Raw genomic sequence first — 23,654 nt, forward strand, 5'->3', positions numbered from 1 at the left:
AAGGATTTGGGGAAAACTGGATCTGAAAGGCAGTAGTAGCCTTTTCTCTTGCCAATGGGATTTACAGTGTATTCCCTGGACTGGATCTCCCAGCATCCACATGGCCAGAGAGAGGAGGGGGCCCTGCCCTGCAGTAAGCCCCCTCCAATCCCTCTGAACCAAAGACTACAACTCCCACATCTTTCTTTCTTTCTCCCTCCCTAGCTGCCTTGTGTTTGTGGTGTTACTGCTCTTGTTGTCGTTGTGTTCCTCTGTTGTTTCTGACTTATGGCAACCCTAAGGGAAGCCCTTCACAGGCTTTTCTTGGCAAGATTTGTCCAGAAGTGGTTTGCAAGTGCCTCTCTCTGAGGCTGAGAGAGTGTGACTTGCCTAAGGTCACTCAGTGGGTTTCCGTGGCCAAGAGCGCATTCGAACCCTGGTCTCCAGGGTCATAGTCCAATGCTCCAGGCACTAAACCATGCTGTTTCTTTCTTGAGGCTTTGTCGTTTTTTGTGGTGTGGCTCCAAGTCATTCCCGACTTCTGGGGAGCCTCTCCTGGGGTTTCCTTGGCAAGATTTGTTCAGAGGAGGTTTGCCATTGCCTTCCCTGAGGCTGAGAGAGTGTGACTTCTTGCGCAAGGGACCCAGCTGGTTTTATGGAGGAGTGGGGCACTGGACCCTGGCCTCCAGAGTTGTAACCCAACACTGAAACCACTGCACCACACTGCCTCCCATTCCTATGTGCAACCTGAGAAATAGCACTTTTTTCTCCTCTTCATGCGTGTCTTCAAGTCGTTTCCAACTTATGGCAACTGTAACGCAACGTTATCATGGGGTTTCCTTGGCAAGTTTCTTCAGAGAGGGGTTGCCATTGCCATCCTCTGAGGCTGAGAGAGAGTGAATTGCCAAGGGTCACCTAAGTCTAAAACACACTGCAACAATAATCCAATCTGAGACTGCTTTAACTGCCCTGGCCCAGTGCTAGGGAATTCTGGGAAACATTGTTTTCTTAGACATTGAGCCTTCTCTATCAGAGAGCTCTAGTGCCACAATAAACTCCCATTCCCAGGATTCCCTAGCACTGGGCCAGGGCAGTTAAAGCGCTCTCAATATGGACTATTGCTGCTGTGTGTTTTGGACCTTACTTGGCCGCAAACTGTCCATAGCCTGCAATGCATCTCCTAATTCTGTTGGCAGTCCCTCCCTCCCAACACTTTCTCATTTCCCCCCAAAACCAGCACAAAGCTGGCAGATGGAAAGAGGTTTTAAAGCAGCATTTAAATCTGCCATATTTGTTTATAAAAGACTAAATGTCCCAAATGCTATTATCAGTTTTGTAGCTATTATTACAGAAAGACGTAGAGTGCAAACTCCTCAAGTACCTTTATTTTCTGGAGTGAGATGGGCTTTTCCACCTGACTCTCTGTGATGATCTCCGGTGGTCCAAGCAGCCAAACTGCGGCCCTGTAATAATAATAATAATAATGATAATAATAACAACAACAATAATAATAACAAAATAATTTTATACCCCTCTCTTCAGCCAAAAGGCTTTCTGAGTGGATTACAAATGGTTAATTAGACATTTAGACATTATGGCTCTTAGCCCAGCAGACCCTTAAATTCCTTGAATCACGCTGCCATCATCCAGTGAATTATAAGAGGACTTCCCTTAACCTACACTGGGACCAGTTAAGGAACCTTATTTCTCCTTCTTTACTGATCTTCCCAAGCATCAACCGAGCCAAGACACATGTAAAAGGAGCGTTGAGTAGTAGATACTCCAAGGAGGTATTTATTATAAATATCAAAATATAACTGAAATATAAGTCCTACTAGATATTAAGAATCTTTCAGGTACAATATTTGTAAGTATATACTGTAATGTTCAATTCATACAAGCTATTAAAGAAATAAATAAACCCAAGCGTCCAATTCTGAGACTAACTTCCAAGATCCGCTCTTTAACTCTCTCTCTCCATCTCCAACCGACACAATTCCCCCAACTGTCTCTTGGTCTCTCAGGCCTTATATCTCCTTCTCACGGAAGCTTCCAGAAACACCTTTATCTTGCTCTCTGATTGGTCAAGAGAGCCTTCCGTAGCAGTGATGTCATTCTGCATTTGCATAAACCTCCCTTTACTGCCTGAAGAAGACCTCCATTGACTGGAGCCCAGTCATTACACTTTCCCAAGGCAAGGCTTGCCCCTATTTCCCAATGTTGTTCTTGATGTCTGCCTTCCAGTTGTTTCCAGGTCTTATGGTGACCTTATGGGAGTCTCTGAAGGGGTTTTATTGGCAGGTTCCTTCAGAGTGGGTTTCCCATGGCCATCCTTTGAGGCTGAGAGAGTGCGACTTGCCCAAGGCTTCAGTTCTTTTGGAAGCCTTTTTGCTTTATCTTCTAGAAGGCAGCAGTTGCTTCTTCCTCTGAAGAATGAGAGGAACCTTCTGGCATCCAAAACGATGGCATTTTCTGTAGTTATGTCTGATAATATGTATATATAGGATTGCAATCCCTGTTCATTTATCAAAAGGTTTATAGTGCACCCCATATCATAGATTCTCATAGCTATGTCTCTTAATAGCAGTTAACCAAATTAAACAGTTTATAAAACAAAAACACAAAACAAGCTACACAAGAGGCCTCCAGGAGCAGCACCCGGTCTTTTCCCCGGCAGTGTGCTGGCAGTGGAAAGGAGGCTGAGGAGCAGTGCCAGAGGCTTCCTCGGCCTCCTCTCCACCGCCGCCATGACGCAAGGGCCGGGTGGGGCTATTGGATGCCAAGAGGCCTCTGGGTCACCATCCGGCCCTTCCGTGGTGGCGGCAGTGGGGCTGTGGAGGCTGACGTGGAGAGGAGGCCTCTGGTACTGCTCCTCCGCCTCCTCTTCGCTGCCACTGCCACAAGCACTGCCACATCCACAGAAGGGCCGGATGGTTGGCTGGAGGCCCCTTGGCCGCTAATAGCCCCACACGGCCTTTCCCCAGAGCGTGGCGGCAAGGAGGGAAAAAGTTGGGGAGGGGAGGGGAGGAGAGGAGAGGGACTCTTGTCCCCAATGTCGGCGAGCGTGGACTTGAGCATACGCGGATTTTGGTATACATGGGGGGGGGAGGTATACCAGGGGCCCACTGTATTCTCAAGCAAACGAGGGGCAAGAGAGCCCTGGAGAGCCTTGTCTTGGGGTGGCTCTGGATCTCTGGTGCCGCAACAAACTACAAATCCCAGGATTCCACAGGATGGAGGCAGGAGAGTTAACACAGTTTCAAACTGGAATATTTCTGCAGTGCAGATATAGCCTGAGCTGGTTGTAAAAGCGTAGAACAGGGGTAGGCAACCTGCGGGCCACAGGCCGGATGCAGCCCGGTGAGGCCTTGGGACCGGCCCCAGCCCAGTCCTGCCGCCGATTGCCGCCAGGGCCTTTGGCCTCTCGTGCGCAGGGGCAAGGGGGGCAATTGTCTATAGACACCTCAGAAATATGCATTTATATTAACATTTTTTAAAAAAATCAGCACATTTTTTGTGTGTCCTCCACTTTTTTTAAAAAAAGTGTCTACCATTTGAAAATGCTGTCCTACAAGATATTAGTAATGAGAGATCTTGAAAAGGAGACAATAAAAGAAAATGTGATAAGATGGGCACGGGATATAGGACATCCAATCCCATATGAAGAATGGCTGAAGGCCTGGGACAAGACAAATAAATTCACCGCCTCACAGTCTCTAAAAGAAAATCATCTCAAAATATCCAATAGGTGGTATTTCACACCAGCTAAAATTAATATATATATATATATATATATATATATATATATATATATAATACCTAACTTAATATGTTGGAGATGTGGCATATGTGGTGGTCTTGTAAAAAAGTCAAGAAATTTTGGTTTAAAGTTCATTCTGAGATACAAACAGCCTTTTCTTTTCAATTTAACATGTCTCCAGAGTTCTATTTACTGAACTATTTACTGCCAAAGATGGAAAAAAAGATGCAAAAAAATATTGGATAACTTTTTTATACAGTCCGTCCTCGCCTTACGCGGGGATCTGTTCCGGATCCCTCCGCGTAAGGCGAATTCCGCCTATGCTCGAGCCCCATTGGAAACAATGGGGCTCGTGCGTAGTGGCGCGGGCACGCCCAGGGCGCAATGGGCGCGCGTGCCCATTCAATTGAATGGGATGCAACGCCCCTTCCGCCCCGCGCGTGCCCCACGGCTTGAGCGCGTACGCTCAAGTCCCCGTATGTCAAGACAGCATATGGTGAGGTTCCACTGTATTTAGTTACTGCTGCAAGACTTGTGATAGCACAAAATTGGAATAGCAGTAACCCACCACAAATAGATGAATGGAAGGAAATGGACAGATTGACAAAATTGCTAAGTAATAGATCTGAATTGGAATTAAATGATGACTGGTTACCAATAGCACAGACATGGGGAAAGGTATTTGATATAAAGAAAGGTATTTTGATATAAATTTGATGCATGTGAAATGAGGGAAAATGTGTGTACATATTTTTTTATTCAGAAATAGTTGTTTTTGTCAAGTTGATTATAGTAAGTATAAAAAAATTGAGAATGTAAATAAGATTAAGATGTGAAATGAGCAAATTGAGGGGGGGAAGAAAACTAGTAATAGTCAAAGCACAAAAAAAAATGTTGTCCTACATTTGTCCCGGTTTATTTATTTAGTTAATTTTTTTAAAAATTATTTATTTATTTATTGGCTTCGGCCCCCCATTTGTCTGAGGGACAGCAACCTCAGAAAAGTTGCCTATCCCTGGGGTAGAAGCACCCAAGTCTGGTTTTCCCCCCCTTAATAATGGTTTTACTTTCAAAAACTAAGCAGTATGTTTTTCTGTCTAATCTTTATTTTTGTTGTTTGTTTGTTTCATTCTTGGTAATAGGAGATGGTCTCTTTTGTCAACTTCCTTCATGCGTAAAAATCTATTAATAAGGAAACTGGGGAGACTTTTAAAACCTCCCAAAGGAGCCACTTTTGGCCTTTTTTGGGGGGACTAGCCTCCTCTTTGAAGCCAAAGCCCAATGTTTGTGAAGAAGAAGAATAAGGCTTGTATTAAAACTATCCTCTCAGAAAAGAGACACAAAAGACACACAAAGAGACACACTTCCTTCCTTTTGGCCCAAGAAGCCTGGCCTCCTTCTGACTCTGGAGCCTCAGGAGAGAAAGAGGAGCCTCTGTTCAACTGAGGCTCAGAGAAGGTTCCGGAACATTATTCCTCACAGTCACAAGCAGAACAAAATGCCCCCTAGAACACAAAATGGCTGCCTCTGCCTGAGTGCTTGGCAGTTGTCAGCTTGAGGCCTTCAGGGGAGAGACAGAGAGACTGAGGGGAAGAGAGGAAGGAGGTCCTGGAGGGAGGGGGCCTTGGGAGATAGAGAGCCTTCCTGAGATATATTCAGGGTTCGCTTCCTAACAAAGGGGTTTCTGGCCTCATAAAGGATTGGGGGCAGTAGTAGCCTTTTATCTTGCCAATGGGATTTGCAGTGTATTTACTGGACTTGATCTGCTAGCATCCACATGGCCAGAGAGAGGAGGGGTCCAGCCCTGCAGTAGGGCCCCCTCCAATCCCTCTGAACTGAGGACTACAACTCCCACGTCTTCCTTCCTTCCTTCCTTCCTTCCTTCCTTCCTTCCTTCCTTCCTTCTACCAAGATGCCTTGTGTTAGTGGTGTTACTTCTCTTGTTGTCGTTGTGTGCTTCCAGGTTGTTTCTGATTTATGGCAACCCTAAGAGAAGTCTTTTCCATGCTTTTAATAATAATAATAATAATAATAATAATAATAATAATAATAATAACAATGTTTTTATAACCCTCTATTCAGCTAAAAGGCTTTCAAAGTGTCTTACAAATTGTTAATTAGACATTTAGACATTATGGCTCTTAGCCCAGCAGACCCTTAAATTCCTGAAATCACGCTGCCATCATCCAGTGAATTATAAAAGGGTTTCCCTTAACCTACACTGGGACCAGTTAAGGAACCTTATTTCTCCTTCTTTACTGATCTTCCCAAGCATCAACCGATCCAAGACACGTGGAAAAGGAGCGTTGAGTAGTAGATACTCCAAGGAGGTATATATAAATAAATTATAAGTCATACAAGATATTAAGAATCTTGCAGGTACAATATTTGTAAGTATATAATATTCAATTCATACAAGCTATTAAAATAATAAATAAACCTAAGCGTCCAATTCTGAGACTAACTTCCAAGATCCGCTCTTTAACTCTCTCTCTGGATCTCCAACCGACACAATTCCCCCAACTGTCTCTTGGTCTCTCAGGCCTTATATCTCCTTCTCATGGAAGCTTCCAGAAGGACCTTCATCTTGCTCTCTGATTGGTCAAGAGAGCCTTCCGTAGCAGAGATGTCATTCTGCATTTGCATAAACCTCCCTTTGCTGCCTGAAGAAGACCTCCATTGACTGGAGCCCAGTCATTACACTTGCCCAAGGCAAGGCACATCCACATCTGTCTCGCAGTGGATGCACCATTGGCGCTTGAAGCTCAACATGTCCAAGACGGAGCTTCTTGTCTTTCCTCCTAAGCCCACCCTTCAACACTCATTTTCTGTCTCTGTGGACAATATTTCTATTCAACCAGTTCAGCAAGCCCTTAGTCTTGGTTTTATCTTTGACTCTTCTCTGTCGTGTATCCCTCAGATCCAGACCACAGCCAAGGCTTGTAGATTCTTTTTGTACAATATTGCCAAAATCCTAGCATATCTCTCCGCCTCTACTGCCAAGATCCTGGTCCATGCCCTAGTGATCTCACGACTGGATTACTGTAACATCCTCCTGGCTGGGCTTCCTCTTTCTCACCTCCGTCCTTTAATCTCTGTCCAGCATTCAGCTGCACGCATTATCACTTCCACCCACCGCTCTGACCACATCTCTCCTGTGTTGGCATCCCTTCACTGGCTCCCCCTCCCTTTCCGCATTCAGTATAAGCTCCTGCTGTCGACATTCAAAGCCCTCCATGGGCTGCCCCTCCTCACTTATCAGACCTTCTTTCTCCTCTCCTTCCCACCAGGGCCCTCCGTTCTGGTAGTCAAGGGCTCCTGTCTCCACCCAGGATTTCCTCTGCCCCATCCTGGATTCGCCCTTTTTCACTCGCTGCCCCTCACTCCTGGAACCTTCTTCCCCCACAAGCAAGAGCCATCACTTCTTTAACCAGCTTCAAAACGGAGTTGAAATCCATCCTGTTCAGAGAAGCCTTCACAGGCATTGCATATTTGTCGCTTACTATTTTATGTTCTTTTGGTGTCTGTTCTAACCATTTCCTGTATTGCTATGTACTCTATATGCATTATCCTACTTGAGAGTATGTATTTTCCCTGGAAAATGATTAACCTTCCATTATGAAGCCAAGCCCTCCCTCCAGTCCATCTGCCTTGGTCCAGGCCTCGAAGGTAGAGAAGAACTGCTGGACCTCTTACCCTTCCCTCCACCACTCCCTTCTCCTTCTGTGTCATGTCTTTTTAGATTGTAAGCCCGAGGGCAGGGAACCGTCTACCTAAAAAGATTGCATGTACAGCGCTGTGTAAATTTACAGCGCTTCATAAAAAAGGTTAATAATAATAATAATAATAATAATAATAATAATAATAATACTATTCTTATATTGTATTATGTTGTTATGGGTTTATGCTTATTATATTTTCATATGGTATCATATTATGTGGAGATTGATGGGGTTTCATTATATAATTGTTGTGTGGCTGAGTTCTGTGGTCCAAGACCAGAGGTGCAGTGGTTAAGATAAGGCACATGAGAGCTTAATTGTTTTCAGAAAAGCTGCCAGAATCCCAGCAGGGAGGACACTGCGCAGGAAAAGGCTATCAAATTAATTAGCTTCATTGGTTAATGGAGTGGGGTTAAAAAGTGATATGTTTATACTTTCTTTCATTCCTGACAAAAAAGTCACTTCTATTACATGTATATTCTTCTTCAATAAAAGCTGTTCCTTTTCCAAAGTACTGCCTTTTGTGTTGCAAGAGGGGCTGCACTTAGGACGCTGACAGATCTCTCTCTCCCGTTCCATTCATCCTGCTATCCCAAAAGACCTGGAGAGCATACCAAACCAACCACAGAACCTTTCCCTGCTCTTGTGTAATGCCAGGTCAGTCAAAACTAAAACACACATAGTCCATGATCTCCTTCTGGACCAAGAGGCTGACCTGGATTGTTTCACGGAGATACCTCAGCCACCTGGGATCAGGCCTTACCAGCCAGGGTCTCTGTCAGTGAGCAGGTAAGGGGAGTGCCTTTGGTCCATAAAGACAATCTTTCCTTGAGCAGGATATCTATCCGTATGATGGACCACATCAAATGTATTTACCTAAGCTTAAAGACTAGGGAAAGTCTGGGGATTCTGTTGGTTTAATGTCCACCCCGTTGCTTAACATAAATACTCTCTGGAAAAGATAACATCAGAATTAACACAAATCAGGGAAAGAGTGACATTCCTGGAGGAATTAAATAAAAAATTGGGGAAAGAGATAGAGAGATTAACAAAAGAAGATACTGAAGATCCAGCAGAAAGAATTAAATTAGAGGAAATATTTAGGGAGAGATGTCTTAGAATAAGAGGTCTTCCTGAACAGAAGGACAAAGAGCTATATAAAAGGATAATACCGGCCTTGGCTGAATTTATGGACCTAGATAATGAACCTTTTCTCCTTGAGGTGGACAAGATGTTTAGAGTAAGGTCCTGGGTCTCAAAACAGAAGAGACTGCCCAGAGATATCCTGATTTATTTTGTTAGGACTCAAATGAAAGAAGCAGTTCTACAACAACACTTTCATACAAGATTCAAAATTGAAGAAAATGAAATTTTATTGTTTACAGATATCTCTGGTAAAGTGTTAAGGAAGAGGAAGGAATATGGACCACTGACTAAGGTTTTGCTCAGCAATGGAATCTACTGCTCGCCGCCACAGCAGCGTTTTTCCAGGGGGCGGGGCCGGTGGGAGCAGCCCCTACAAAAGCCGGCCCGCCGGCTCCCCCGACGAGGACGCCGCCGTCACCCTTTTCCATCTGGGCAGGGTGGCCCAGATGACTCTGCTCGCCGCCGCAGCGGCATTTTTCCAGGGGGCGGGGCCGGTGGGAGCGGCCCCTACAAAAGCCGGCCCGCTGGCTCCCCTGTAGAGCTCTCTGTCCACGCCCCTATACCATTAGGACGGAGTGCCAAGGACTGTTGCCTGGTCCCACCGTTGTGGACTCTCTAGAGGGAGGGAGATAGAGGAGAGGGGAGTAGTTAGTTTCTTTTTGTTAGGGGTCTGTTGGGACATGGGCTGTAATGCCTCCTTCACATGTCCTGCCTTTTTCCTGCCTTTGTATACTATTTATTGTATTTTTAGATTGTCTTATTATTTGATTGAACAAGGATGGATTTATTGTTGTATAGTAGTACATGGTTTTTATGCTGTTTGTAACCTGTATTGTGCTGTATCTTATTTTGTTGTAAACCGCCGTGATCATAGGAACGGCGGTATATAAATAAAATTTCATTTCATTTCATTACTACAAATGGGAACTAACTCAGGGCCTATCCTGACAATTCATGCAAAAAAGATACCAAATCAACTCGGTACAAAAAGCAAGAAATGTTCTACATGAGAATGAAAAAGTACCTAATAAAGGGGACTGTCAGAAAGAAGAAAGAAACAACCCAGAAAAGGAGAAGAGGATACGGAGGAAGAGAGCTTAGAAGAAGAAACAGAAGAAGGAGAATTGCTTAGGAAACCAAACACAAGAGAGGACGATATAGATGGCGAATATGAGGATGAAACGGGAAAAGACGGACATCCTATCATCGAATGTTAAAGGAATTAACAGCCCAAAAAAAGAGGTAAACCTTTTCATTATTGAAGGAAACAGAGACTTGATGTAATTTGCCTTCAGGAAACCCATATAAATAAAGAGGATATAAGATTGCTGAAAAACACCAAATTGGGGAAAGAATACATAGCAGCCTCAAAAAAGAGGGAAAAAAAGGTGTAGTGATTTATGTGAAGGATAAATGAGAATCTAAAGAGGTATTCTCAGACCCCAATGGATACTTGGTTGGTGTAGAAGTTACTTTACAAGACCAAGGGATCCTAATGGTGGGGGTTTATGTACCCTTAGGAAATAAAGGCCTGTTCTTTGGAAAATAGAAAAAACAAATGCCAGACCGTATGTGCGATAGGACCTTAATGATGGGAGATTGGAATGGACTGATAGACCCCCAAATAGATAGAAAAGCAGACAACAAAACATACTTAAAGCAAGGGAAATTGCCGAAATCTTTCTTTGAATCAAAAGAAGCCTTCACATTAGAAGATACTGGAGAATCAAGTATGGTCTGTCTAAGGATTTACGTTCTTTTCAAAGACCCATCAATCTTGGTTGAGAATAGATATGTTCTTGACTTCCCCGACTATTAGCACAATGGTGGAAGCAGGAGAAACCTTACCAAAAATCCTATTGGATCACAATCCAATTTTATTGACTTTGAAGAATAAACCTAAGGAACTGATATGGAGACTAGATGAGACTTTGTTAAAAGATGGAAAAATTCTAGATAAAGCAAAACAAACACATTTAAATCCTCCTCTGAAGAAAATCTGAATGGAGACGTCAGCCCAGAAATCGTCTGGGACACAAGCAAAGCGGTAATGAGGGGTTTCTCTTTGAAACAGTCTTACGAAAGGGAAACAAATAGAGAAAAGATTTGGAAAGAACTGCAGAAAAAGTTAAAGGATAAGGAACAATTACTTAAAGAAAACCCCCAAACAAAATGATTCAACAACAGATTAAGAAGATTCAAAAGGAAACATCCACATGGCTAATAGAAGACCAGGAGAAACAATCAAGATACATCAAACAGAAACACTTTGAGAATGATAATAAACCTGGCAAATGCTTAGCATGGAAACTGAAAAAGGAAAAGGAGAAACAGATCTTTTCAAGTGTTAAAGAAGGGGATGAGATTTATTCCAACCAAAAACATAGGAAAGAATGTTTATATAAATATTTCACAAATATATACAAAGAAGAATATATTTCCCAGGAGAGGATACAAGAATCTTTGGACAGAAAAGGCGTAGTAAAGATTGATGAAGAACAGAGAATCACCTCTAAAAACCGAGACCTCTTTAAAAACAACTACGAGAAAATATGGGGTGATATCAACCAAGATCCCAATAGATGGGCTAAACTCAACCTATCCCTCTTGGGAAGGATCGCGGCAGTTAAAATTAATGTAGGGCTTAAATTACTATTTTCATTTCAGACTATACCTATCCTTCTTAATGACAAACCATTTTTAGAACGGCAGAAGGACCTGCAAAAGTCCATCTGGACAGGAAAAGACCTAGATCCAGATTTAAATCTCTAATAGATGATGTAACGATTCACAATCCTCTCTTCTATTTTGACCCGACGCTTCTTTGGGTGTTTGAAGGACAGTCGTGTGGATGGATTTTAAAACACAGACCAAGCGGCTGGTTAAACAAGAATATACTGTAAGTTTATTTTAAAACAGAATAGGCAAAGATATCTTTGAGATGGAGTTGTTACTATGTCTTCTTTTCTTACATATATACAGGCCTGGGTTTAACTCAATAATAATAATAATAATAATAATAATAATAATAACAACAACAACAACAACAACAACAACTCTGCCGCAGGCTATACTGTCATTCAAGAAATGATGTAAGCCAAAGCCCTCTTCCTGAGTCTGGTTCCCCTGAGTCTCTCTTCTCTAGACTCTCCAGAACTAATCCTGTCCCTCTCTGGACAAAGCAGTTCCTTAAGTAACCATCCCTCAGGAACTATGGGAACCCAGTCCTCTCTTGGACTCTACTGTTCCCATCCTCTCTATCACTATCTCCCACTGAACTCCCACTTCATCCCTCAGGATTGCAAACCCTAACTGACGCCACCCAACTGCCAAGCGGAATCTTCAAACTCCTCAGCCAGCACCTGATTGGCTTAGAGTCTCTGGCTTCTGATTGGCTGGTTTGTAAGTCAGTCCGTCACACGCCTCCCCCCTTTAATAGGTTCATTGAGACACAGAACCAAACGGTTCTATGGTCCAAGGAACTCCCAGTTATCAATTATACTTACCCATTATATATAACATTATACACACATCAGGTGACACATGTGATATATTTCATATCCTTGTTTTATCAATAACCATTTCCAACTTAAATATCTTTGGGATTTTCCTGTATGTTCCCCTTTTAAACATATGTCTAATATCAGTTCTACCTGTTATAACAACTTACCATCATTTTCTTATACATTTAGCATATTATATCCATACTCCACATCACTTGTTGGGTTTTAATATTTTAATAACATTTAAATAACCTTTTTCCCCAACTTTAGAGCTTTATATGTTCCATTTAAATGTTGTTATCAAACATATTTAATCTTTTAACCCTTTTTTCTTATTGATGGAGCATTATCTCCAACTACTTTGCCCCGTTCCCAGTATGGTTTTGAAAACATTTCATCTTCCATTATACTAATGGCAAAGTACAATATATTGGTTTTCCAGTCTATCAACTCAATTATATCCTTGTCCTTTTTAGGAGTCTTCTCTGGATCAGTCCTTGTAACCGACAGAGTGTTTCTTTTTACCGGCTGTGGACTTAACACCTCATCTAGTAAAAAGTCTTTGCTTCCTCCTGTTTCACTGGACCACATTCCTTGAGTGCACTGAGCAATGTTTACATCTTCCTCTGTAGACCATAAAGTGTCCCTTATCAAAATCATCCTGTTCTCTAGATAGTTCATCACAATCTTTGGTCTTTTCCCCTCTGTTGAATCTCCTTTTCCAGTTGGTTGATGGCTTTTGGGGTCCCACCAACGCTTGTCTGTCATCTGGTCGCCACCAGTATGTTTGACAGTGAAGTTTATAGACGTGAACATGTTCTGCATATACACAGCTATTCTTTCAACTTTTACTTTAAGATTCTTCCAGTCTCTGTGAACTAAACCATTTTCTTGGGTTATATCACCCATTTGCCAAACTACATATCTTTCAACACTGTCCTATTTAATATACACTGGTGCCTCGGGATACGAAATGATCGGTTTACGAAATTTCCGGGATACGAAAAAGTTGGATTGGCAAAAACTGTTTCGGGTTACGAAATATTTTTCGGATTACGAAATTCATTTCGGCGCGAAATTCAAATGCTGCAAAGTGCAGCTATAGGCTTTCCAGTGCTTTCGGGTTACGAAATTTTCGGGTTACGAAAGGAATGGTGGAACGAATTAATTTCGTAACCCGAGGCACCAGTGTATAGCTTCCAGAACCCTGAACTCTTTATCAGAACCTACAAAAGCCTGTTGTGATGCTTTTAATAACTACTTCGCGGACAAAATCTCTCAGATGAGAGCCGATTTGGATACTGGCCTTACGACAGAGGCGACAGGAGAGGTATCCAGAGCCTCCGCCTATACTGTTATTCTGGATGAATTTGAGTCAGTTAGTACAGAGGATGTGGAGAAGCTCCTTGGGAGTATGATAAAGAGGACTTGCTCTCTCGATCCTTGCCCATCTTGCCTGGCCATCCAGTGGGGAAATACCATCAAGATGCTGCTAAACATATAACTAATGCATCTTTGAGGGAAGGCTCTCTTCCATCTTGTCTCAAAGAGGTGGTGGTTAAACCACTCCTTAAAAAAGCCTTCCCCTTGACTTCTGGACAGAAACAATTACAGGCCAGTTTGGATCTTAATATTCTTAGGCAAGGCAATTGAGAGGGCAGTCGCCATTCAACTCCAAGCAGTCTTGTAAGAAATGGATTTTTCTACATCCATTTCAAACTGGATTTAGGAAGGGTTACAGAGTTGAGACTGCCATGGTCACCTTAGTCGGTGATCTCTGTCTGACAATCGACAGCTCTTTGAAAAGGGGAAATGTGACCATGGTGGTGCTATTGAAGACCTCTCAGCGGCCTTCAATACCATTGACCACAGTATCCTTCTGGAACATATGGGAGAGTTGGGAATTGGGGCACGGCTTTCCAATGGTTCAGGTCCTACCTCTCAGGCAGATTCCTGTCACTTGGGGACAGTTCTTCATCCAAGAGGGAGCTCAAGTCGGGCATCCCTCAAACCATGATTCTGTCCCCAATGCTATTCAACATTTACATGCAGCTGCTGGGTGAGATCATTCGGAGACATGGGGTGGGAAGCAGGGAGACCTTGAAACAGTAGCACATGCGCTGGTCACCTCTCAGCTCAACTTCTGTAATGCACTCTACATGGAGCTATCCTTGTGCCAAGTTCAGAAACTTCAATTTGTACAGAATATGGCAGCCAGGTTGGTTACAGGCACTTCTAGAACTGCCCACATTATACCGGTTCTTAAATCCCTCCACTGGATGCCCATTAGTTTCTGGACAAGATACAAGGTGTTGGTTCACTCTGGAACGACCTCCGGATGAGATCCGTCCTATTAACACCTTGGAAGCCTTTAGGAAGGCTATTAAGACGGACCTCTTTCCAGACTAGATGAGATCTATTGACTTGCCTCCCCCTCCTCCTGACCCTTACCCTTGCCATCGTTAGTGTGATGGAAATTGCTATTGATGTATATCGTTCCTGCCCTCCCACCTCTCCTTCAGAAAACAACCCATTTCTTGCCCGAAAAGCTTTTTTTATTGTATTGTGTTATGAAAGTTTTTAATTTTCTTGCTGTTTAATAGGATTTTTAAGGGTTGATTAATGTTTTTATAATTGGGAGAAGGGTTGGGGGTTTGGAATTTTAATTGTATTTCTTAAATTGTATGTTATTTTATTACTGTAATCCACTTTGATTCCATTGAGGAAAAAGTAGAATAATAATAATAATAATAATAATAACTTCTCTTCAAGGGGGTCAAAAGCCCTTTCAGTATGCTCCCAGAACTGGGGGGGGGGGTGTTTCTGGGGCTGTGGGTCTCTCTGTTGGTCCTCCTCTGCAGGGTTGCTGTGAAGGAAAAGGTAAGTATGTGAGGGGGTGCCCAATCTGGATCCTGTGGGTCTCTAAGCCTAGTTCCCAGGTTGACAGGGGATTGCCAGAGTTTTGAGGTCCCTCCGTCTCCCTCCTCTTGGCTTTGGCCAAGAGGATTTTGGCTCTTCTCTCCCCCCCAGAGCCCCCTCCCCCAGGACTCTAAACCCCCCCCCCCCAAGAAAAATGCTACTGAATCCTATCCTGTGTGATGCTTTCTATTTGGCACAAAACTCTTCCCCAAATGAGGCATCAAAAGAGAGGGGTTCTCCTCGGCCCCACTTTCCACGAGGGAGGGGGCTCCTCAAAGACCTTTTTACCTTGGATCCCCCTCCCCTCCATGGCCATGCCTCTCTCCAAGGGTCCCACCGGCCTACATTTCTCATAATAATTCCCCAAGTACCTGGGACCCAAGGAATCCCCCAAGGAGGGGGCAGGGAAGGAAAGAGGGATAGGAGGCCTTGCAGGACCCCTGCCTTTCTTTGGGGGGCGAAGAGGGGCTTCTCCCCTCCAGCCATTCCTCTGAATGAACAAGGGCTCTCCCCACTTCTCTCCCTCCCTCAGAACAGACTGTGAGGGCAGCAATGGCTTCTGGGGCTGAGACTGTGCAGGCGCATATAGCCCCAAAGGCCCCTCCTCAGCATGCGCAGGGATTGCCAGGGCCTAGATGTTGCTGCTTATTCCGCTGGCGGCCTTTGTGGGAAAGGAAGATATGCGCCGGGGTTCAGTGGCCTCTCCTTCCTTCCCTCCTTTCTTCATTTGAGGAGACCGCAATGGAGGCCAAGGTGCAGAGCTGGACTCAGGAGGGAAAGGCAGGAAAGGAAGGCTCTGCTTTGGAAATATAGCTCTCTCTGTGTATCCTGTATGTTTGTGTCTGTGTGTCTGTGCTGTTCTTATGGCTGGGAATGGAGATGAGAACTGAGGAGAGAAGAAAGGGTCAGTTTTGGGCAAATTCAGAAATTCTGTGCATCAAAGTCCAGTGTGTTGAAACAGTAAAGAACTTTATTGAGAACACATAGAGATTCAGTGATTAAGCCAGAACTGACCACTCCAATCCAAACAATACATTAAAACCCCTAAAACCTAAAATATCACCCTCTTCCAAACCTAGCCCCCACCTCCAATTCCCACAGTCTCTGCCCCACAGGTAACAAGGCCCCCTTTTGCCATTCCCAGAAACTAGCCCTTTCTGTTAATACCTGCCTCCAACTTTCTTAAGCCAAAATCCCACACATTGCAAAAGCTATAATTCCCATAACTATTCTAACCAGCTGCAACAAATCCCAACCTCCCATCTACCTAACCTATACCACAACCCACAATCCCCAGCCAAATTGACAACCCAAAGCAATTGTCTATACTATTGGCAAGTAAAACCTAAACTTAACAAAATCCAACTTGAAAACATAGAGACATATTGACAGACAAATTTTACAAATAAGATCATAAGGGCCTTTTCTTTGCACTGCGGGATTGAAAATATATTTGTTGTATTCGTTATTGACAAATATAATGTTAGGATTTGTGTGGCTTCTCTCCTCTGTGGACTCTCTGATGTTTCACTAGGTCTGACTTCCAAGAAAAACCTTTCCCACAATGCTGGCATTTGTATGGCTTCTCTCCAGTGTGGACTCTCTGATGTGTCACTAGGTTTGACTTCTGAGGAAAACATTTCCCACAATGCTGGCATTTGTATGGCTTCTCTCCTGTGTGGACTCTCTGATGTATCATTAGGATTGACTTCCCAGAAAAACATTTCCCACAATGCTGGCATTTGTATGGCTTCTCTCCTGTGTGGACTCTCTGATGTCTCACTAGGTATGACTTCCCAGAAAAACATTTCCCACAATGCTGGCATTTGTATGGCTTCTCTCCTGTGTGGACTCTCTGATGTATCATTAGGATTTACTTCCGAGAAAAACATTTCCCACAATGCTGGCATTTGTATGGCTTCTCTCCTGTGTGGACTCTCTGATGTATCATGGACTGAGGGACCCTGGAGCCCCAGCCACACTGGTGGCCATTTTGTGTTCTGGCGGCCATTTTGTGTGCTGTTTGTGAAAAATATACTTAAATGACATAACGTTGGTTTTAATCGTGACTGTCTGAAGCAATGAATTTATTGGAGGGAAGAGAGTTCAGTAAAAAGTTTGGGGTGGATTTAATGTTCTCCTGCCCTGACCTCCGTTACTTTAAGGATAAATTCTCAGTGGGGAGGAATAACTAACTCTCTTTGCAAGACAGCCAGATGTGAACACGCTGCCCAACTCTAAAACACATGGAAAGTGCATAGGCTTCTTCTGTACCTTGTCAGTTAGTTCCAGGTCGTCATCTGATTCTATGAGATCCATGTTCCTGTAGCCATGCCAGTAAGATCCCAGAGGAAAATGTGAGTCATCCTCCAATCCGCATTCAACATCCAAATGGGCTGCTTTGACTCCGTAGGTCAGAGAAAACCTGTCCATTTGAGCAAAGAGTAGAAAGAGGAGCTGGTGCCCCTTTTCCATATTGCGTCTTCTCTCCTAAGGCCAAGAACCTATTGCATAAAAGTGTCCCAGACTCACTTGGCTCCCTTCCTCTGGGTCAGAAAGAATTGTCTGGTTCACGATCGCCATCTCTTCTTCATTTTGCATGATGCCTTTGTCATTCATCTTAAGGCCAGACAATTTTATGGAGGACCTTTCTTCTTCCCAAGTCCTTTGGAGAAGATTTTTGTTTTAAGTATAAGAACAGTCTAACAAATAAATACAATTTTACTTCAGCAAATTAAGTGAAACTCAGGAGAAGCATCATAGGAAATATCAGGCAGAACTCCCTTCATGCATGTAAACTTTTAACAGGCTCACTAGTGGTCAAGTTGACGGCAGTTCTTCATTTGTATGTGTTCAAAGGAGGTTTGTCATAGGACACCTCCACCGTTTGACTGTGGATGAAAAGCCCACCAGCCTCTATGCCTAGAAAAGAAATTGGGGGCACCTTCCTGGTAGGATTTTTCTTGAACTGCCTCCCAAATAATATGTCTTCTGTGAAAGACTACAAGCCTTGTGTTTGTTAAGAAGCAAATCTGTGTCTAATCATGGCCAAGAAAGAGGTTCATACATTTCTAAATGGGGTTGAGAAAGTGGAAGGAGACACAGTTTTCTCCTTCTCTCTTCTTGCTTGATCTTGGGCTCATTTAGTGGAGATGGGAAATTCAGGACAGACAACAGCAAAACAAAAACCACATTTCACACAGTTCAGACTGTGACTTCCATATTATTGGGGCATTGAATTTCCTCCAGGTTTTCATCCATGGGCTGGAGCCCATTTCCAAAATAGAGTCAGCACCAGAGAGAGCTCAGACTAAAAGACAGAGCAGATTCACCAACCCACTAACATGGAAGTCTCCATTCACTACTGTCTATGTGATATAACTCCAAGCCATTGTCCTCCAATGTCCTCTTTCCCTCCCAGTTAACATTATCCCTTGCAGATGTTGGAGAACAATCTTCCAACTGAAGGAACAGCAGTATCCTTATTTTACTAATATGTTTTCTTTTTGAAGAAATGCTTTTGTTCATTCTATATTTTGTATCCTAAGCCACCTTGAGACCCATCCATGGGAGAAAGGTGGGATGAAATGTAATAAATAACACAACCATACAGTTCAAAGATCATACAATAGGAATTAATAAGAAGGATGCTTTCAGGTGAAATCAACCAGTCCAACTTGTGATGCCTTCACAAAGCAGGAGTAGGTTCCACTGTAAGAAAGACAGTATTCAAAACACTAACATAAAATAGGAAACAGGCAAACTAACCCAGAGAAATGCTCTTGTCCTGAGGTCTCTCCTCCTTCTCTCAGCCTCAACTGACTCAACTCCCACCTTGGTCAAGATTCTCAATTGCTTCCAGGGAAACCAACCAAAGAAACACATTCTCCTTGGTTCCATCTGACCACTTCTCCATGAGTCCAATTACATGGGTTGCATTTCTCTTAATAGGATGATTTCAACTGCTTTTTAACATTTCACAGTCAGCTCTCAGGATCCACAGATTCTGCATCTCAATATATCCCCCAAAAGCCAACCCTGATTTTGCCATTTTATGTAAGGCACATCATACTACAACCCCATTGTTTGTAATAGGACTTGAACATCCACAGATTTTGGTTACTACGTGGGGTCTTGAAACCAAACCTCAGCAGATACTGAGGTCAAACTGTAAATAATGTTCAAATTCTTTTTATTTTCAGAATAAACAACCATATAATCAATAAAATTACGATTCAAACATACATCACACTTATTCTTTTTTTGTTCTTATTATTAGCATCTACTTCTTCCATCTACATCTTTCTCCTTCCTACCTCCTCTATTCTTTAAACTGCATGTCATCCTACCTCCCTACTACCTTCTTTCTGATTCTTTCCACCTCGCTCCTCCTTTCTCTCTCTCTCTCCTTCATAACTTTACCACTCTCTTTCTCATCATTCCACTCTACCCAACTCTATCCTCTACCTTCTACACTTACACATACCTTCAACTACATAACTCTCTTTTTACCACATCTATCTTCTTTCTCCCTTTCTTTCTCCCTTCTAGAAGAATAAGAAAGATCTCATTTCAGCTTCCTCACTTCTAATTTATTCTATACTTTACCATGTATCATAACTTTCATTTCTTTCTCTATTTCATATTTACTTTACTACTACACTTCTATCTTGTTACTCAATTTACATTCTTCTACTCTATCCAAAGTTCACTTAATACACAGAAAAGAATCTACAATGTCATCTCCTTCTATCTCCTTTGAAGGCTGCTGACTGATGCATTTCTGCATCATTATATAAAACAGTGATGACTCCATTCCACTCCTATGCCCTCTAACTCTGGGTGATGATGATGATGATGATGATGATGATGATATATTTAGATCCCGCCTTTTCCCGAAGGAATGAAGGTGGGTTACAAGAAAAAGTAATAAAATACAATATACATTTAAAACAATAGCCAAACCCTAACCCTCCCTCCTGCACCCCAGTCCCAATTATAGAAGTAAATTATGGGCCTGAACAGAAAGGCCAAAATAAAGCTGCTTTGGGTCACTTTGGAGGAATGCTGTTCAGAGACACATGCATCTTAAGAGGCCAGAAGCTGCACCAAAGCTGTACCCCAGTCCTTAGGACTGTAGCATGGCTTTGTCATGGCTTCTGGCCTCTTAGGACACATGCATCATTTAAATAGCATACCTCCAAAGTGATCCAAAGGAGCTTTGTTTTGGCCTGTCTCTATGGGCTCTAAGTAAGATAAATTACAATACAGATAAGAGAAAGATAAAATGGTCTAACATTAGGGTGGAGAGGCTGAGGGGAGAACTTCTATCTATGCAGGGTAGCCGGGTTATCGTTAACAATAACAGTGTCAGTGACAGTGAAAAGTCTAATCTGGAAAGGCCTGCTGAAAGAGATCCGCCTTAACAGCCTTTTTAAAGGCTTCTAAGGTGGTGATGTGACGGATCTCTTCCGGAAGGTCAAACCAAAGCCTAGGAGAGGCAGAGGAAAAGGTGCTCTGGGTTGTTGTAGCCAATCTAGTCTTCTTAGGCTTTAGGAGACTTTTTCCAGTGCAGAGAGGATTGTATGGAAGAAGGCAATCCTGCAAGTAGTCTGGACCCAAGCCATGTAGGGCTTTAAGGTTACAACCAACACCTTGTATCTTGCAAGTGGAGGGATTTAAGAGCCTCCCTTTGATTCTCTTGGATCCCTCTCCAAAATCTCAGGGCCCCACAGAGACTCCCAAGAGAGGAGAGGAGGCCTGGCAGCCGGAGAAGAGGTGAGGAGGAGGGGGCTTCCTTGCTTCCAGCCCCCAAAGCTGCCTCCCTACAGAAGACCCTCCAGACCCCCATCCTTGGCTCCAAAATGGGGGCTCTTCCCCCTCAGCCATATCCTTCTCACAGAGGAACCAAATTTGGGGGTCCCCCATTGCCATCTCGAGGCCCCCACCTTCCCTTTACTACCAAGGAAACCCAGAAGGAGCCCTTCTTCTTCCTAAGCAGCCAATGGTCAAAGCCACCAGCCTTCTAGAACTTTATTCAGGCTCCAAGCCAACCGCCAGCCTTTCCCAGAATTCCATGCTCTCTCTCCTCCCAGCGGAGGACACTGGGAGACGGAGCAATGGGTGCAAACGCCAGGAAAAGAGAGTTTTTTTTCTGAAACTTGTAATTCCAGTTGTGTCCCTTTATGAGAGAGAATGGGATATTATCATCATCATCATCATTAACAACAATTATGATAATTAGCTTCTTGTTCCCAAAACCACAGGGCCTTGTGAAATCTCAAAGACTGTGTTTATCACATGGAGGTTTTTGCAGCTCTTTGCAGCTCGGATCCGAAGCCACTGCAGGTCCAATGATGCGAATTCAGGCGACAACGTTTTGTGTTATCACAGGCGATTGCTTTCTTCTTCTTTTTAAATAAAGTTTATTGAGTTTAAAATAAAACATACATACATCTTTATAAAAAACAACCTACAGCTACATTGACAAGGTCTATGATGTACCAATATTTGTATGTAGCCTTTTATCCTCAGAATTCAACAATCAGTTCTGTGGCTTCTCCCATCTCATACCTTCTTCAGATCAGCTCCCCGCTCCTTTTATCTTTCTTACCTCTCTCATCCAACTAATCACACTTTCCCGTGTCTCTTCCTCCTCGTTCATACATACTCTAACCTTCTTCACTTACTTAATCTTCCCTCTTCTCTTTACGAATCTGCCTCTGAATCTACATCTTCTACACACCTTGCTAATCTATCAACTACTTCTTCTAACATTCTCATCTTCCACACTAAAAGACTTCCGCCACCACTGATTTATAAAGCTTAGTCCTCTCTTGCAATCCACTTCTCTTCTGTCGGTTCAGTTGTCCATTTGAAGTATAAGTTCTAGAAGATGGTATGTTTACTGATATGAAATGATACAAATGGATAAACTCTCCTGTGGGATTAAAGAAGGCTCCTGGGAGACTGTTTCTAAGGACTGGTGCAAAGTCTTAGACCACATTAAGAAGAAATGGGGTGATATAATTATATGCTGTTATCAGCTAGATCTTGGGATACTATGTTAGAGGTTAAAGAGATAATTACTTTTCTCTCTCTGAAAGCATGCTGGAAGAAATCTATTGGTTTACTTTGTTGTTGGCACGGTTTACCCTTTACTTTGGCCTGTTACAGACTGCCAAAATAAAGCTGCTTCGGGTCTCTTTGGAGGTATGCTATTTAAATGATGCATGGGTCCTAAGAGTCCGGAGGTCATGCCAAAGCCACACTCCATTCCTAAGCACCAGAGTGCAGCTTTTGGTGCAGCTTCCAGATTGTTAGGATGCATGCATCATTTAAATAGCATACCTCCAAAGAGACCCGAAGCAGCTTTATTTTGGCAGTCTGTAACAGGCCTTTAATTCTGAATTTGGTGGAAATAGTTATCCTTCAAGACTGGGCAGCATTTTCGATCTCCATTTCTTTGCATACAGGATCCTGGCGATAGAAACCATATACATTAAGGTTTTCTCATGTTTCTTATCCAGATTACCTTCAAACATCCCTAATAACAGCTTCAGGGGTTAATGGAAGTAGGAACCGCTTCCAAGCTCACTCCGATTCCACTCCGAATTGGTCTGCTGTGGAATGCAGCTTCGCTTCTGCTCTGTTTCAACACCGCAAACCCCCCGGTTGCAAATTTCCCACGATGCAGCGCTGCAAGTCCCCCCATTTCCTTCTGGTGGTCCTTTCGCTTTCAGGGCAACTGAGGGGGGTGAACAGCAGCCAATGGGAGCGGAGGAAGGTCCAGGTAAAGGGAAGGAGGCCACGCCCCCTCAGGAATGGGAGCCAATGGGAAAATCACATTAGTCCCCATAGACTTCGGTTTTATCAATCAAGAACATTCCTAATACAGCGCCGCCTTCTTGTGGATACTCAGGGCACTGCAGCCTCCTTGGGCTTCTCACCAACTTCTATCCTGGAGCGCCATCTGGTGGACATTCTGGGCAATTCACTAATAGCAATTAACCAAATTAAACGGTATATAAAACAAAAACATGAAACAAGCTAGACAAGGAAACTGTTACATTGATTTGTAATTGGTTGACTGGCCGAACCGAAAGGGCACTCAACAATGACTCCTTTTCCTCCTGGAGAGAAGTGACCAGTGGGGTGTCCAGTGGGGTTCTGTTCAACATCCTTATCAATGACTTGGATGACAGGAATGAGGGCATACTTATCAAATTTGCAGATGAAACCGAATTAGGAGGTGTAGCTAATACCCTAGAGGACAGGATCAAAATTCAAAATGACCTGAATAGTCTAGAAAGCTGGGCCAAAGCTAACAAAATTTAATTCAATTTGGAGAAATGTAAGGTACTGCATTTAGGGCGGAAAAATGAAATGCACAGATATACGATGGAGACACCTGGATGAATGAAACTACGTGTGAAAGTGATCTGGGAGACCCAGGTAGACGACAAGTTGAACATGAATCAACAGTGTGATGCGGCAGCTAACAAGGCTAATGCGATTTTAGGCTGCATCAATAGAAGTATAGTATCTAGATCAAGGGATGTAATAGTGCCACTCTATTCTGCTTTGGTCACCTGGAATATTGTGGGCACCACAATTAAAAAAGGA

The 23,654-nt window shown here is 43.2% G+C and overlaps 1 protein-coding gene and 1 pseudogene across 1 annotated transcript in view; one reads left to right on the plus strand and one right to left on the minus strand.

Annotated features, from left to right (window-relative positions):
- LOC149301496 (uncharacterized) overlaps positions 1 to 23,654 on the plus strand; it is a 303,670-nt gene that overhangs the window by 144,189 nt on the left and 135,827 nt on the right. The gene's annotated exons all lie outside the window — the stretch shown is intronic.
- Positions 1 to 23,654, minus strand: part of LOC149301499 (uncharacterized) — a 65,361-nt pseudogene that overhangs the window by 31,531 nt on the left and 10,176 nt on the right.

Source organism: Sceloporus occidentalis, unplaced genomic scaffold (genome assembly GCF_023333645.1).
Source record: "Sceloporus occidentalis isolate IW3139 unplaced genomic scaffold, rSceOcc1.0.p SCAF_21, whole genome shotgun sequence".
NCBI classification, from domain to species: Eukaryota; Metazoa; Chordata; class Lepidosauria; order Squamata; family Phrynosomatidae; genus Sceloporus; species Sceloporus occidentalis.